We start from the raw sequence: 16,192 nt of genomic DNA on the forward strand, positions 1-16,192 counted from the left end.
CTAAGTTTCCAGGCTAGGGCTTACAAAAATCGACTAAATAAGTTCTTTTTAAGCTCCCCGAGAACTCAGCAAAATGAACCTCTCTCTCAGTCGACACAAATTAAAAATAATATAACGTCAATGTTATAATTTCGCACTCCACAATATAACTATTATGTAATGCCATGTGTTACATTTAAATTGCAAAGTATATATAATATATATATATGTGCATAATTATAACATTGACGTTATGTTACTTTCAGTTTATGTCGACTGAGAGAGAGTTCATTTTGTTGCATTCTCGGAGAACTTAAAAAGAGCTTCCTGCGAACCAAAATGAAGCTTCTAGGGAACTCTCAACATCGGACATAAGAGTTCCCTAGGAGTTCTTTTTGAAGCTTAAATGAAGCTACAAAAATTTTATGAGCTCCCTATGCTGTGTGGAATGCATCGAAAATCAATTCTTTCTTTTGCTCTTAAATAATAATTATGTTCTCTGAAATTGGTGAATTCAATTTATTCAATTATTGTAACTTGTCTATAAATATTGTTAATTATTGTATCCATTTTATAATCTTACAAGTTGTTAAAAAAAAAAAAGAATTGAGAAAATCGCTTCGGAATTGATTCTTTTTTATTCTCTTAATCAATTATTAAGAATCAAATCTCTAACAGAATGAATCCATTCTGAGAATCGAATTTTTTTTTAATCGGTATCGCTATTTCATAAACGAAATATAAGCAGTTGCACTGTTTATATTTTCTCTCAGGGAATTGATTCTTAATAATTGATTAAGAGAATAAAAAAGAATCAATTCCGAAGCGATTTTTTCAATTCTTTTTTTTTGTCTACGAGTAAATACTCTCCGCCGCAGCTCTCTATACGGAAATGTGTACTGCTCACTCGCTTGCGATTTTCGTGATATACGTAAAGAATATTCATACAATATTCTGAATATTTTATCGACATTTGCATATTTGTGATGATTTTTTTACTGCTCTACAATATTCGGTACATTGGGAATATGCAAGGGAATACGAATCGAACTTTCTCTGAATATTTAACTAGATGTAGACGAAGTGTTACATCTGGATTGAGATGTAATTTTATTTCTCAGTTATTAATCAGAGTTAGTATAACTGTCCAGTAACTCTCAAAAGATGAAATTTTAACAAAATATTTTGATATAAATAGACATAAAATGTTGAGAACTGCGTCCTAATAAAAATTGCTTTCCTTTTAGGAGACAATCGATTCAAGTGTCATTCTATCTTATTCATTGAATGCCAAGAAGAATAAAATATAGTATTGTGCAATTGTGTGTCTTCTAAAAGGCAAGCAGCCAAATTCTTGATGCAGTTGTGTTTATGCCATTTTCGTCGCACGAGTCACAATGCATAAAAACATGCGAGATTCAATGCCAAAAATAGTATCATGCGAGCTCGTTTAGCGATCATCGAGCTTTCGCAACGTTCCGAGAAGTTGCAGCTTCAAAGAAAGAAGCAGCTGCGACGTAGCGTCAGGCAGCCGCCAGTAAGAAGATAATTAATAGCATGTAAACATCGAATAGCTAACGTTCCACGCTCTTATTCCATAGCAGATCCTCGATATCTTTTATATTTAGGTAACTAGTCCCGATACAATTCGTTTCAACTTTAGTCAGAGTTGCGCAACTGAAAGAAATATGACCGAAAGATAAAGAGGAGCTATAATTAGAGCGAAAGTGATTAATTAATAACGGTAATGGCTCATGCAAGATATATCGAGATAGACCTGCAATAAATGTACGTTCTATAAATTTAAGTGGATTAATTGTAACAATTAAATGACAGTAGCAGCATATATGAACATTCGAATAATTGATATTTATTTAAGTGACGGTAATGTTCTCAATTAATCTCTTCTGCAAAAATCAGTTTTCGATTAAATGATAATTTTTTCTAGGATAATTGATCTTTAACTTTAAAAACGATAGACTTGTTATCTTAACCCTTACAAAAGCAATGGAACATATCGTATTTCTTAATTTTTTTAATGCTTCTTTGTCATTTAACTACTATAATATAATTTAACTACTATATAAATGATATAATTTACTTCTGAAAATTTAAGGATGTATTAGACGTACAGTTCCTGCAAAGAAAATTAAATTAGGAAGTATGTTTTAATGTTTACACTTCAAATAAGCTATATATAGATGAAAGTTGTGTGAATAAAATTATATTTTTATTTAATAATACATTTTTATAGTTTATTTATTTTATTTGTTATTATTTTTATTGTTAAAAATAAAAATTTTAAAAATGACAAAATATTACATTTTTTTTTATAAGTACTTTAAATATTCAAAATAATATACGAAAAGTTTCATTGCGATTCATTGATTAGTTACAAAGATATAGAATAAATATTTTATTTATTTATTCGACAACAATTCATGCATTGCAATATAAGTCTACGTAAATAATTTTGAATACATATAATGTATTTTAATATTAAAAAATTAAGATTTTTATCATTATATTTATTTTATATAATATAATACATTTCTATATATTTTGATTAGATCACAGATTTAAAAAATACTAATTATTAACTATTTGTTAAAATAACTAATGATCCAGTAAACCATCATCAAATTTGTTGTATTATTTTTAAACGTGATTTAGACTAATCTGTCATTTTTTAATAATTTTGTTAGCATCAAGCATTTTAAAAAGATGTATAAAAAACGTCCTTAAATTATAATCTTTTTTTGAATAATATTTAAATTAATTAAGCAATATGTTTTTAGTTACAAACAAATAATAAAATAAAGAAATCCAAATTTTTTCGAAATAAATAAATTTTACATAAATTAATGAAATTAAAAGAATGTAAATTTGAACAGTTATATTAAGCACACTGTAATACATAATTGTTTGTGTATTTTTATTTGCTTGTTTTTTATTTATAAAAATCTTGAATATGTAAAAATACTGAAAGTTTTTTTTTTTGAAAAGGTGATTTATTGTGAATAAATGAAAAAGATTGTATAGAAATTATTGTTGTATAACGAGCGCCCAGAAGAATAAGTTTATTGAAAATAATAACTAATAAAAAAAGTGAATCCGCGTTTTAAATTTCTAAAATTTGACCTTAGATTCATATCGCTCAAAAATATATAAATATAAATATTAATACAAATCCGTCTAGTAGAAAAAAATGTGCTCCTGTAAGGTTTAACATTACATTCCCTTTATTGATCGGTCCTTTCTTCTGAAAATGAACTCTACTAGCAAAACAGCAGTTCTCGATGTAAGATCGACTAATTAGAATCCATTGAAGATCTCACAGTAATATTTATAAACTCTTCGGATACTTTGTAAATTCGGTCATCTACGCGAATTCAAAAGAACAAAAGAAGGGCCAGCATCGTGTCCGAGCATCCGTTCTTCTGCGGCGCCGGGATAAAGGCGTACCGGAAATACGGATGCACACGTCAATCCCGACGCGGTGGTCGAGGAGGAAGAGAAGAGACGAATCCGCTTGCTGGCGGATTGCCCGCCGTGGTAGCGTGAGAAGAAAGGAAGAGCGACTTATTGGGGCGCACGCGTGCTAGAGCAAGAGGGAAAGAGAGGGTTGCGAGAGGGCTCGAGAAATTCATGGGCTTCCCGTTACACGGCGCCCTGATCAGTGTCGCAGTGTCCCCTGTTCTGCCTAGCAGGTAGCTTCGTCATTCGTCACTCCGTCCACGTTCTCGACGAAGGAAGATCGCACATGCGAATGGTGACAAGACTTTCTTCTTTCGTCCGCGGATTTCGCAAGGGCGAGAACCTGCCGATCAATTCATTCGACGTCGTGCCCAATCCGTGCTCGTCTTCGAGAGCCGCGCATACCTCGGACGGTAGCGCGTGTTCTCCTTTCGCGTTACGTTTTCACGCAGGATCATGACAGAACATTGAGTGGTACCGCTCAGTAGCACCTAAATCAACTTAGTCGTGAGTGATTGGTATCGTTCGCCAACGTTCGCGAGCAGCGATTTCTAAAATTCAGACTGTCACTCGCAAAGACACGTCACCCATTGATCCGCGATCGCCATCAATCGCGAGGATTGCCCAAGAATTCGGGGATCAATATTTTTGGGATTTCTCGAGATATCCAAGCCGCGCGCCTTGTGGGATAGACTGCGATTGATTATTGTGCAGATTTTGCGAAAGTAAAAAAGGCGCGAAATCGACAATCGATCGCGACCCTAAAAAAAAGGTGAAAAAACCGTTCTCCGACTACGACGAAGAAATCGGTTTCAACCGATGGCAACAGTGAATGCTGAGCCGCGGACAATGTGAGCGTGTGCTTTAAACGAAGCATTTCTTATCGCAAAGCTAAAAGTATAAATGAAAATATAAAATACTCGAGCACGTAATTAACAAAGTTGCTGTGTTTACTGCATGTCATCAAATAACGCGCGAAATGTTAAAGTGATTCATGTATTTTAAAATGTATCAGAAATGTAACGAAAAATGTTAAAGTGATTTAATCACATATTTGAAAATGTAACAAAGAGTAGAAAAAAATATTGTAGAAAAATGCTCTGTCTAGAAACGCTACAAATTCGAAACATTTAATTTTGTTTGAAATTATTTGATATAGAATAAATTAAAATTAAATAAATAATAAAATAATCTCTTATAACTGTATAAAATTTATTATTAGTTTGTAAGTTTTACAAAATTGTGAGAAATTCCCTATTTTTTATATCTGTAATCATGTTTTTTTATATCATAGAGTCATTTTACATAAAATTCTTTGTACTTATACATGCAATTTTGGAAATCTGATACAATTTTTAATAAACGAGAGTGAATCCATCAGTAATTCTGCTTGACCAAGCGATAAATTGTTCCTCATTTATTATGATTAATCACGGTCGATGCTTTAACGCAAGCTGTGCCAAGTAATTTTGTCCATCTCTTCTCGGTATCATTCATCATCCACTCTTTACAGAGTATTTCAGATTTGCATCCCTGTATAGTTACAGATTACAAATTTAAAAGTTATGACAGTCGTAACTAAATCTCTGCTTTAAAAAAACCTGCCTAAAAAAATTTATTGTCTTGGAAAAAAATTTGTACATGATGAAAATAAACTTGACACGCCCTGCATATCAATCTCTTCTGTAATCTTATTCGTCGTGGTTTTCCGTTGCATGAATTTACATGCAAGGGAAAACTGATGTGCGGTGGATTGTACTTCAAAATAATCGTAACACAAGCCAGTCTAGTCTGCTAAGAGGAACGTCATCGTCGCGTCACATACGCGCCCATTCACGTGCACTGCGTTTTCTGCACGTCACACGTTGCATACAGACTGCGATGTCCTAGAGGATCCCATCAAAATGGCTACAGCTTTATTGAATTAATTTCTCATTTATAAAATTATCAGTGTTTTCTTTCTATCTTTATATAAAGAATAATTTTTTTAACCTGGGATATAGTCACCTGAATTTTACATCTCTATAGCGAAAAAATATGAATTGTAAAGTATTGTTTTGTATAGATAGGATTTATTATTGTAAAGTATTATTATTGTAAAGTGTTTTATATAGATATATGATTATATAATATATAATATTTTTTATTTTATATGTTTTGTTTAATTTATTCTTTTTATATTTTTTCTCCTTTAGTAACACATTTTTTAAATATTCTTTACCAACTTTTAAATATTTAATTTCATCGAAATTTGTAATAAAAATTATTGCGTAAAAATTTTTTTTTTAAATATTTTTATAACAAACTACTTAATGATTATTTCATTTGATATTTGTTTGGTTTTTACTTACCTTTTTGGAAAATTATTAATAATGATTTTAATTGGGTTGTAAGCATCGCAGATAATCGGATTTAAAAAAAAAGATCAGGTGATTATTCCCGGATTAAAATCGCAGACATGTTTTATCTAAGTCTTCCAATATTTTATTCTAATTCAAGCTTTTTTTTATCATTCTTATCATCTATCATATCTCTATGTTGCGTATTTATTGAATTAATGCCTTACGATTATTTGCATTACATGTTGACATCTTAATATCACTAAAAACGATCATGAAACTGTTGCAAACTTTTGCTTTGTTCATCCTTCTCTAATACAATTGTGATGCTGAAATATAATTAAACAATTCGTTATCTAAACTGTCCAGTTTTATCTAAAATTGACATCAATTGCAGATTTTGCTCTGTCATTTCATACGCTTATCGCAATTAAATTTGCAGAATTTATATCTTGTACTATTTTTGTATTGAGTTCTAATGACATAAATTCTCATAAAAAAATTAAGTTGAAAACGAAAAATGTTAAGGTATATAACAAATATGTATAATTGTAATTTAAAATGGACGAATCCAAAAGATCTAGTGAATGCAGAAATCTGGACTTCCTTAAAATTTCTTTGAAGGCCAGGAATTCGTGTTTAATATCATTTCTAGACTATTATAGTACATTCATTTGTGAGAACATGATCAGAATACGAGGACCGAAATTAATTTTGTACAAATCCAGCGAATTCAAGTTAAGGTTACGCTAGGTTTAAAATCCGAAGGGTCCATTTTCTCTTTATTGGCAAAATCGATAACCTTTACTGGAGTGCCTCTCTAGACATAAGATAATTACCAAAATATTTTCTGGCTAAAACCTACGTGTTGATAGGACTTCAGAGAAATGCATTAGCAAAATATCTTAAATTAAAATTTTTTTCATCAACTTAAGTTTTATTATATATCTATTTTTTCCTTTGATCCTATCTTAAGGAAATAAATAATTTCATCGATCTTTGAATTAAATTAGGTATTGTTTTTTATAATATCTTCAAATTATTTATTTATACAAAATTATTTCGCTTTATATTAAATTTGTAATAACTTTACTTTAAGGAGATAATTTCATCGATCTTCAAATCAAATTAAGCATTGCTTCTTTTACAATGTCTTTGAATTATTTATTCATATAGAATTATTTAAATTTGTAAGTAATAAGACAACAGTAATTTAACTTCCATGAACACACTTTCTTATCTAACATTGATTTTCGGGAAAAACTGTTGATAAAAATCCTCTTTACACGGATCCGGTCGTATAAATCCGACGTCAGAAATCAATCGGCCTTTGCAGTAACTTGAAACGGACGACTCGGGCCACCATTCTCGACATGAGATTAATTGCCAATCCTATCGAACTAACGTAGGGAGGCGATCGAGAAATGTTCCCTCTACAACAGTAATTCATCCTTTTTCTTTCCAAAGGCGATATACGCGGCAACGACACGCGTTACCACGATGCAACTGGCGAAGGTCATAGCCACCAGGTGATCAATGACTGGCGTCCTTGCGTCGCTATATTCACACTACCTACACTTACAAGTGTCCACATATAACATATATATATATGCGCGTATGTTGTGTGTGCAGGTGCATATGCAGGTGCCGACAGGCACAAAAATGTACGATTCACTTACCTTCACTGCAATATCACAATACCCGTTGCCTCGACATTTACATTATTTCGCAGTCGACTTATGTATAAGTCCTGCTTTTATTACCGATACCGAGTAAAATCAAAATGGACAATGGTTAACGATATCTAACTCGCTCAGTGATTCTATTATTCAGCATCGATTGCATTTCAGCTATACATCTTGCGCAGACATTTTGTTCATCGCTCATATTAATTGCACATTTCGCTTGCGATGTTCATCAGTCGTTACAATAATAGTTTCCGGAAGCTTTTAATTTTGATGTTATCAATAACCGTTTAGCATAAACTACGAAGATCGTAAAATCACAGCGATGCAAATCATATCGTTGCATGATGGACTTTCGCACCGTCGTGAGACCCTTATCAAGAATGCAAAATGACTACATTATGCAAAAACCTGTTCGCACAATGTTTGCTAATGTTGTAATGCAAAACTCATCTTCATCCTTCATTTCAACCTTGCGCATATAATCAATAGCACAATATAATTTTTACAAAGTATTAATTATTTTTCCTCAACAATGGAAACTATTTCTTTTTAATACATTGTAATAACATTTACATATAAAATAATATTAATTAAATATGTATAATGTTATTAATAAATAGAATTATACTAAATATTTTAATTTTATTTCAATGTTATTATAAAAAAATATACAATTACTTATTCATAATTATTTCCAAAAAATACTTTTCGAGAAAAAAGTTTTTTATTTTCTTAAATGTCAAACGAACAAAATTCTTCCGCACCTTACATTACTTTGCAAAAATCTTAAGTTCTATCGAACCGGTACTAAGTAAAATCTAACTACGCAACAGACGACTTAATACACGCAAGCACGCGATAACATGATGCTTTTGTAGAGATGTTTTTTCCGCAAACAATTCGTTGCAAAACATATAACAATGTTAACAAAAAAATTATACCTTACAGTTAGAAACTGGGCAAGAAATTTTTGAGAAATTTTTGAAAAGATAGAAATAATTACACTGAGAGAAAGATTTTTTATTTTTTACTATAATTATGTTATAATTATTACTGTGTGAGCATTAATGTTAGTAATAATAGTTATAAGGACTATCAAAACACACACACACACACACAACACACACACACATATTTGAATAAATGACTACGAATTCTATAGTTATTTTATTATGATAAAGATAGTTGCAATTATTATAATTTAACTATAACTTATAATTATTTTTGGAACGACCATATAGTATTGGACTATAAATTATAGTTAAATTATAGTAATTGCAATCATATATTTTTATGGTCTATAATTTGAAGTCATTTTCAATTCCAATTATACATATTTGTTAATAGAACTGTGCATGTATGTATGTTATTATCATTAATTATAACAATATGTAATTATAGTAAAAAATGCCAAAAACTTCTCTCATAATCAGTATATTTACTTAAATCGCATGTCTATGAAATCTTTGCATATGTTGTCGAATTATAATTCTTTGAAGTTTGGAGAAAGCAATTAAGCGCACAATTTTATATACGAAAATTTCATTTTTCAGAGCACATTATATTTTCGTAAATAAAAATTGGAAACTTAAGACTTAACTTGTCTAGTTTCTTATTTAAGGGATAATTTTTTAATTTTTCAATTAATAACAATTAATGATAAATTTTTAATCGAAACGGAAAGACATATCGTGTACGAACAGATGAATGAAAGTGTTACAAATAAAGATGCGCGCGAGAACTTATGCGCTTCTCTGATGAATAGTGAAATTGCGAACACTGTTTAATTCGACAATAAACTCATTTCAAGCTATATATAATCGCCTATTTTAAAAGTAAACACTTGAGAATTATTACGTTTTTATGTGCTACAAGGAAGAACGAAGAACATCGCGTTGAGAATCATCGCACCTTGAGAATAATAGGATTACTAATTTTTTCACTATAGTCAATTAATTCGACAATTAAGCCTGAATGTTGCCACGCCAATGAGCAAAAGAATTGATCGAAAAAAGTATTTTAAAAGAAAGCAAAAAAACGTCTCGCGTACCGATTAAACTATCGACTAAAGAACTTAAGCGTCCTCCAGCTACAGGTCTTGAATAATTAAACCTTCCGTCGTTCGGCGTTTCTTCCACGTCGAATAAGGGTCAAAAGCTTCGTGAAGAACCAAGGCTTTCTCGCAGGACGCTGAGTCCGAGTTTCGCCCGAAACCGCCTAAATGCTATAAATGAGCGATGACGACGGAAGGGTAACCGACGGTGACTGGGAGTGGACCCTGGTTGAGGGTTGTTGGAATAGCGACAGCGAGAGGAGCGCGGTAGGAAACGAGGAGGAGGCGCAGGAGGAGGAGGAGGGGGAGGAGGAGGAGGAAGAAGAGGAGGAGGAGGAGGGGACTGTTGACTCGTGTGAACTGGCGCCCCATAGTGCGATGAGCGTGGGGGCTGGTAGGGTCGATTCCCCCAGCCCCCAGGACATCAGACTGCTCCATGACCTCGTTGAAGATCTCAGCAAGGAGCAAGATGAAAAGAACAAGCCGCGAGCAGAACAGGTGAGCCATTCGTTACCTTAAAAAGAGCGAGCGTTACGTGAGATTGGGATGCGTACGGGTCGACAACCTCGCCGCAACGTTCATCGGGGTTCGATAACTCTTTGATTCATGCTGCGCGACGGACAATTGCGCATTTATCGCAATAAATGCACTCGAATCACTTTTGTTGCAGGGATATATCGCAAGTACTTACTTGATTCTCCGATTTCTAACAATAATCCATACACGACGGCAAAACTTTTTTGCAAAGTAGGTTGAAGTAAGCAGCTGTATGAGTCAGACAATGCTAAAGATAACGTATAAGGTACATTATGCGCTGTTATTTTTGATAACTCAATAAAAACTTTGTACGCAGTTACTTATTATTTTTAATATTTATTAACGATTTTATTTTTTAAATGTATTGCTCCGTTTATACACTGAGAGAAAAATAGGATTGGCCCAAAAATGCTTATAAATTATAGTTAAATTATAGTAACTGCAATTATTTTTATAGTAATAACAATTATAATATTATAATTATTTTCAGTTGCCAAATATTTATACTGAGAGAAAAGCACTATTAAATATCCAAGAAGCAATGAGAATCGAATCCTTTGAATTAAATAATTTTATTATTTTTTGTTGTTTATATATATTGTATAAAATATAATTCTTATTGTCAAAAATAAATTAATCCATTTCTATAGTTAGCTTAAAAGCAAACACGTCTATATTAACATTTAGTAGCACTGAGAAAAAAAATGAAAACAATTATCATAATTTAATTATAATTTATTTTTTATTATTAGTCATTTTTTACAATTATAAATTTATAGTTGTTTTAATCATGCAAATATAGTCAGTTGTGTTAATAATAATAATCACACACACTGCTTGAAAATCTTTAGTTTTTTCTCAACATATTTTTTAAATACTATTATCACATAAGTAATTACTATTACCAATATTACTATTACTAGTATAAAGAGAATTGAAGAAAATAGTTATATTTACTATAACTGCAATTGCATTTACTCAATAAAAATGTTTATTTTATTCACTATTTATATATCTTGATATATATATATATATATATATATTACTATATTAATATTTAAAATTATCATGATTTATATAATTTTTTTCATGTTTGAAAGAACTGTGTGCGTATATTATTATTACTAATTACGTTATAGCAGTAATAATTATAAAAATGAAATTTTTAATCATAATTATTTTAACACCATTTTTACAATTATTAGTAATAACTTATTATACTGCTTTCGTTACTGCTATAATGTTAGTAATAAGAAAATTAAAGTTTTATATAAAAAGAATATAAGATTATAGTGGTTTTCGGAAACAATTATATATTTTTTAATTATTTGTCTATATAGAACTATATGAATATAATTATTGTTATTAGCATTGTAACAATAATAATTATAAAAGTGGAACGCCTAAGCATAATTATCTTTCAAAGTATATCTAAACTACTCAGAGTTTGATATGGATTGTTTTAATGAAATGGAAAATTTAATTTCTAAATTACGACTAGTTTACATTACTATTTGTTCGCCAATTTCGAATCTAAAACACATGGCAAACATATGTACTCCGAGTTTTGCGGAATTTGGAAAGCGATAAAACTTTTCAAGAGGGAGAAAAGACGTCGCGCTTGTAGTAAGAACTGGCTATAATTTAAATTCTGTAATTTAAGAGCGATCAAAGTTCTTGGATGCTTTGCGAGCTACGCGAGATAAACAAAGAGTGACAAAGAGTCGCGTCCTTCGTTTTTTCCCCGAGTCCCGAGTTCGCAATGAACGAACAAACTAGGTTAGCACTTTATCGATGACTCCAGAGCGCTTTCCAGCGGCACGGATTGGCCGAACCAGTTGTAGTGACCCAAATCGAGGTGGAATGATTTAGAGATATTTCAAAAGAAATGGCCGCGCGCCATGATCAATGATGCGCGTCGACACAAGGGCTCTTTATCTTAATTTTATTTTTTAATTAATTCTTGCATCGTCACAAGCAATAAATTTAACAAATTGAAGGACTCTTCCTATACAAAATAAATAACAATAAATAAAGGGCAAAGTAAGAGTCAACACATTTCTTTAAAAAACAAGTCATCTAATTAAAAGAATAAATTACAAGTAAAGAAAAAAAAAAATAAAATTGGAGAAAAAATAAAAAATAAAAATTAAAAAATAAATAAAAACTCAGTTTAAATACAAATTACAAGTTTCAGCTACCGGATTGAGCGCTCTTCAGACATTAAACATATCGAAAAAACCGTAGTACATAACAATTATCGCAAATGTTCGCATATTCATAATATTCACAATTCGGATGAATCTTGATGTAGAACTCGACATTGTTCATATACGATTGAACAGTCAAAAGTGTATCATATCTCTTGGAAAAATTCTAGTTAATAAAAAAAGATAAAAAGACTTCTTACGAAAAAATAAACGCAAATAAATTAACATAATGGAATTCTAATAAGAAATAAAAACTCATCAAAAAACATATGTAAATTATTCAAACAAGTGTGTCCATATAAGTATAAAAAGTAGCCATTAGAATATATAAAGACAAGTGGAACGCAGACGTGAAAGACGGACATTGTATATCGACAATATTTTTATAAGCAATAAATCCTCCTTCACCCCTTTTGCGTATACAGAAATAGTGACTAAAGTTTTTTACATTATAACTGTATACTGATTAACCAGCAGGAAATATCGCCTGTTGGGCGTTTCAGGAAAACGAGGACACCAAGGATTAAACTTATCTTCATGAATCTTTTATCCTCCCAGCAAGTCGGAAAGACAATAAAAGGATCAGTAATAATTTCTTTCGAGAACATACTAAATCTCTCGTTAGTTCACTGGAAAAAATACGAGTTCCTTTGAAAAGAGGAACTTTTATTTATTTATATTATATATTTGACAAAGCAGATTGTTATTTCCTTTTAGACATATCAGATACGAATAAAATCCTGGTAATATCCTTATTATGGAAGAATGATAAAGTGAAAATGTTGATGACTATCAACTTAATATCATTTTATTATTATCTTGTAACGATTTAGCGATAATAGCAAGTTATTTTCATTTGTTTAAAAAGAAACATGTACTAAATTAGATTTTACAACTGAATTGAATTTAATTTCAATTAATCAAAATAATTGAAGTAACTGCTAATATGACCTGTTGCTATTTGTCTGGAGACATTGGTAGTGTTTCGGCGCTAAGCTATGGCGCGAGACACGGACATGCCTTCTTTATTTATGCGAACCAGCGAGTTGCGTCAGATCGAGGTTATCGGAAACTCAATAAGAGCTAAACCAATCAAGTTCTAAGTGTACTCAATCGATTGCAGCCGCTCGAAATATATAATGAAAGTGTATTTATTTTTTCTGTACGTACCCTACTAGTGGAGATATCGCGACGCAAAGTTCCGAACTGCTATTTTTTCCGATTAAGATACGTCGTCATCGTCGACCGCATTCCACACATTCCTTTCGTGTCCTTCTGAAATTCTTTACGCAAGGAGCGCTAATGATATACATGATCAAGCGCTGCGATCTGAAGATATCTGGAAACACGACAATGTTGCGGCGCTAAGCATGAGTCTGTACTACGATAATGTCTTGGTCGGTTTTTTTAAAACAGGATCGGTAAAGTCGGTATAATAATAAAACGCGCTAGTAATTGCTAAAAACTAAGAAATATAATTTTAAAACTGATTTATTCGATTTCGACTTTCCATTTGTTTATAACTTAATAACAAAAGGAGATTAAATAGAAATGAAATTATTTGCTGGTATTTATTAACTAAGCTAAAAAATAATAACGGAAAAACGATTTATTTCTATTTATTATAATTAATATTTAACAAAAAAAGATCGAACGGAAATGGGATTATATACTGGTATTTGTTAACTAAACTAATAACCATATTGATTTACTAGCACTATGATTGTTTATTTACTTCTTTAATCAATATTTAATTTACAATATAAATTATGAAGGAAAATTTACGATATAAATTAGAAAAAGAACTTACTAATTGTAAGATGCATTATAAAGTATGTCAGACAAGAAAAGATTGAAAGCCGGTTTCATCAACGCCAGTCAGCTTAATCGGCCGTTGACTGACCATTCGCGTTTGCTGTTTAGTAGAATCAATCAATTGCGGTTGACACTTAATCACGATTAAACTTGATCGGCGTTGGTGAAACGGTTCTAGAAATCGGTCCAAGATCTCGGACAGAAAAGGATTTAACAAATCATTTGATCACATGACCATTGTGATTAATCAATTCTTTTTTCATCCAAGATCTTGGACTGATTTTTAGCATTGTTACACAAGGCTATAGATAGAGATAGCGGAAATTTAGAGAAAGATACCGTCCAACTGAGCACACCACATGGCCGATATTTATAGATGGATCTTATATTTAATCTTAAGTATAGTCTTAAGTATCATGAATCAATTAGAAGGACGCATTAGCGATTTAAGACATTACTTACAGCCGGTTCTACATTATTTGCAAGCTGATTGCAAGTTTGTTGCAATAGCAAATCTGAAGCTTGAATTTTGAAATTAATGTTTTATATTGGCTGTCGCAACAAACTTACGATCAACTTCTAACTAATGTAGAGCCGGCTTAAAACAGTTAAATAAGAACCGGCTTAAAACGATTAAATAAGAATCGGCTTAAAACAGTTAAATAAGAACCAGCTTAAAACGGTTAAATAAGAACCGACTATGAATACTGGCCCATGAGAGAATGGCAAATTGCATCACGTGAATGACAGCGTCCAATCAGAAAGGGAATCACGTGATTAGTTTTCTCCAATCTCTTCCATGACTATGGAGCTTTGATGACCGCGCCCAATCAAAGGATCAGAGGAGACGAGTAACGTGATACAGTTTGCTACTCTCTCTCTTTGAAATTCTTTAGTCGCCATTCTCTCTTTTACTCTCCTCTCTTCTCTCGTATTTCTCGTAGGCGGGAATTAAATTTCTGGATTTTGAAAAGTGTGAAACTGGCTTCAAACGCGCATTTACAATAATAAGTTTATTATATTATATCTGGAGACGGTAGTGTTCAGGATTCGGCGTGTTATTTTTCACCGCATAAGCGGCATTTTAGTCCTCTGGCTGGAGTTGCCGCCATTATTACCATTACCAGTAGCGAGATATCAATCTGTTAAACTGTTAAATCAATTAATTAATTAGTTAAGCTGTGGGGCCAAAAGAAGAAAAATTTAGATGAACTTGCGATGCCAATTAACCAAGAGATATAAGTATATATCAAGGATATTCTTATATTCATCCCAATTAAAATAATAGTTAGAAGCTAGATTAGAAGCTCGCCGAGGCGGGGTGTAATAACGATGACTCTCTTGATTGTAATAAGTTAGATTTTATTAATAAGTTGAATTAAGATTTGTTCGAAGCAGGCGGTAAGCGATGCTCGTAGTATTATAATAATATTGCGACAATTGATGCGTTTGGTGCGATGCACAGGTAATTCGCACTTGGTACGACGTTTAGTAATTTCTCGCTCGTTCGAAAGAATGCGTATTGCGAGCAATAACGAGGCCGGCAAATCTCGTCGGAAACACCGGTAATTCTCGCGCACTGAACGGTCTCGCGGTACGCGTATTACGTTATGTGACAGAAGGCACCGGTAACAAGTCTATTAGTTCGCATTTAATATTCGCGAAGATGCGTTGAGAGCGAAGCGATATATGATGAGTATTGATCGGAATCGGGCGGCGAACTTACTATTCTCACACGGAATATGTGCGCGACGGTTTTCGGGGGGTCGCGTGCCATTTGAGACAAACAGCGTGATTAACACAGGAGCGAGGTATGCTCGTGTTTTGATGGCTCGGTGTCGATGAGTTATTTGTCTGCTCCGAAAATATGAAAGTAACGATAATTCCGGAACATACATGTATAGTTAAATCTTTATTGCATCGAGTAAATATTAAAAATGTTTTATATTTTTAATTGATGTTCAGAAATATTTTTTATTTTGAACTATCAATTTCAATGTTGGATTTATAATTAGCAAAACTCACCAACCTTTAGGACCGCGTATGCAGTTATCTTAACCTGGAAGTGAACTCTATATATTTATATATATATAT

General features: G+C 31.9%; 1 protein-coding gene across 11 annotated transcripts in view; it reads left to right on the forward strand.

Annotated features, from left to right (window-relative positions):
• The window catches only part of LOC108755588 (potassium voltage-gated channel subfamily H member 6), a 221,080-nt gene that overhangs the window by 141,705 nt on the left and 63,183 nt on the right, over nucleotides 1-16,192 (forward strand). The window lies entirely within an intron of this gene.

Source organism: Trachymyrmex septentrionalis, unplaced genomic scaffold (assembly GCF_001594115.1).
Source record: "Trachymyrmex septentrionalis isolate Tsep2-gDNA-1 unplaced genomic scaffold, Tsep1.0 scaffold89, whole genome shotgun sequence".
NCBI lineage: Eukaryota > Metazoa > Arthropoda > Insecta > Hymenoptera > Formicidae > Trachymyrmex > Trachymyrmex septentrionalis.